The sequence below is a fragment of the Dipodomys spectabilis genome, unplaced genomic scaffold (genome assembly GCF_019054845.1).
Source record: "Dipodomys spectabilis isolate Male_0828 unplaced genomic scaffold, ASM1905484v1 ptg000524l, whole genome shotgun sequence".
Taxonomy (NCBI): Eukaryota; Metazoa; Chordata; class Mammalia; order Rodentia; family Heteromyidae; genus Dipodomys; species Dipodomys spectabilis.
Window position 1 is genome coordinate 523,513 of NW_024871201.1, and position 2,549 is coordinate 526,061.

At 35.2% G+C, this 2,549-nt stretch overlaps 1 pseudogene; it reads left to right on the forward strand.

The window, feature by feature from the left end:
- The first annotated feature begins 1,712 nt into the window (after positions 1 to 1,712).
- LOC122099604 lies at positions 1,713 to 1,812 on the forward strand (annotated as a pseudogene).
- The last annotated feature ends 737 nt before the right edge of the window (positions 1,813 to 2,549 follow it).

Here is a 2,549-nt window from a genome sequence, read left to right on the forward strand (position 1 = left end):
TCATATTCAAGACTTAAAGTCATATTTCTTACTATTTTAGACAGATAGAGAAAACATAAAACAACATATGATAAGGCAACTATTTGTGACTATAGTCACTATTTGTGGAGTACATGGGCAGCAAACATGGCTCTGAGAGGGAGTTGAGTGGGCAGAGCCCGATTTGCTTTATGTTCAGTGCATAACCATCCCTTGGAAGTTTAGGTGCATGATAGGGTGTGACCTTTACAGTGATTGGTTCCTCTTCCTCCCCTCCCATGCCACGTGCTCTTTTTTGCTTTAAAAAAAATTAACTCTGTGTTAATAAACGAGTTTACTGCTTGACTTGACTCCCTGCTGCGTCTGATTTTCTCCTGGGCTAATGGAGGCTTGGGAATGGGCTAACGGGCGCACTAAACTTTCCTTGGACCCCGTCTGTCTTTCGTGAGATGGATGAAGACCCAACAACTATTGTGTTGAAATTTACTTCATTAGCTAACCTTTGGGTTTGAAATATGGGAGGCTGATCTATTGAACACATTTTTGGAAGGTACCTACTGAACAACACAAATAGTGGGTGGTACTATTTCTACACTTTAATGAATGGTTGAACCTGTTTGTCATTGGTGCTGGGTAAATAAACCAACTTTAATGTAGCTTGCGCCCTACACTTGAAAAACTTGTAATGTCACTAAGTGTCATCTACTTGTCAAAAGTTATTTTGGTGAATATGATTTTAAAACGTTTATTTGAAAAGAAAAACACTTTCAGGAGATTAAATGTAGGTTATTATTGGTTTGAGAGTGACAACATTTTGATATCACAGAACCAAGTTTAACTGAAGTACCAATGTTTTGAAGCACTAAGGATCTTCTCATTTAATGTTTTTCTAAATTACATTTGAACTCTAAGTCAAGTTTTCCAAAAATTGGTAGAACAATTATGGATCTATCATTCCAGGAACTCTTTTTTGGACCACTTATGCTGGACTGAAATATTTCATTACTCATTAGAGGAGGGGTTTTAAAAATAATCTTACGACATTTTGTGATCTTGTTCACTCATATGGATTGGTCATCTGTAAACTGAAAGTTTGAATTACAGAACTGTCTCTCAGATTTTGTGATCTCCTCCTTCATTTTAAGTTGCTTTGCATTTCACAATTGCTTACTGATAATTCCTGCATCTCAAGGAATTGAGGACCTGAAATATAGGAAACGAAAAATTGATATGGGTCTTCAATTAGTTTCTGTTGGCATGTTGGATGGGCCTAGGTGAGAAGTCTTGCCCATGTTATCTGATGATGCAGATAACTGGGTCCTGGGATCCTAGGATCTCATTTGGGAAAAGTAAGACCTCATTTGGGAAATTTTCAACTGCAGAAGTTTAGAAGTAGCTCTTAAGCAAGGCTTACTTTGAATCCATTAGCTCCACAGGGCTAACTCAGTTGGATAAATTACTACTTGAAACAGCCATCACCTTTGGACCTAGCTATAGATACTTGAAAGTACAATCAAATCCAAAATGGAAAATAAAATAGTAATTGACAAAATAATTGCAAATGTGAGCAATGGACTGAACAATATAATCTTTCCACTATTCACAGAAATTCAGGGAAATAAGATCAACAGCACTGTTAGAAACAATAAGGTTTCCTTGTAACAAATAGGCACCCAAGGATATAAGCCTGTATAAAGATTGCAACATTAACTATTTAATTTAGAGGATACTACATGCTTCAGTAGCATGTATACCCAAATTAGAAGAATACAGAAATTAACATGGCACTTGCACAAAGATGATATGAAAATTTGTGAAGTATTCCAAATTTTTCATTCTTGAGATGCAAGAAATGAAAAACATTAAAAATTGATTACAAAATTACAAGTGTAAAAATACACGTAATTCATATAATTAAAAGTTAGTTTGACATCAGTGTATTAAATCTTCACCTTAGAAAGGCCTTTATATGGGGCTGGGAAGGTGTCTCAGTGGTAGAGTGCTTGCCTTGCATGCCTGGGGCCCTGAGTTCGATTCCTCAGCACCACATAAGCAAAAAGAAAAAAACCGGAATTGGCACTATGGCTCAAGTGCTAGAATGCTAGCCTTGAGCTTAAGAGCTGAGGGACAGTGCCCAAGCCCAGAGTTCAGGCCCACGACCGGAACCCCCCCACCAAAAAAAATAGAAAGGCCTTTACATAGCATAACTTTTATAAAATTTCTGAAATTAGACAACATTTTCGTTCTATCCCAAAGAAATATAATACTATAAGGACCTAGGAAACAAAGGAATCTTAAACTACTTCTATATGGAATGAAATCTGAATGGATTCATTAATGAAGCTATATCTTATAAAGTAGCGTATAATTAAAGTATTATATCTAGGAGAGAATAAAATAGATTATGGACACTATACAAATATAGACTATAGAATATTTTAAAATATACTTTTTCAGAAAAGCACGAAAAATATCTTTACTTTGTGTATTAATTTCAATAGATAAGTTAATATTATTTCTGATTAAAAAGTCACAAACTCTGAAGAAATCATTATAGATGTATACAAAAA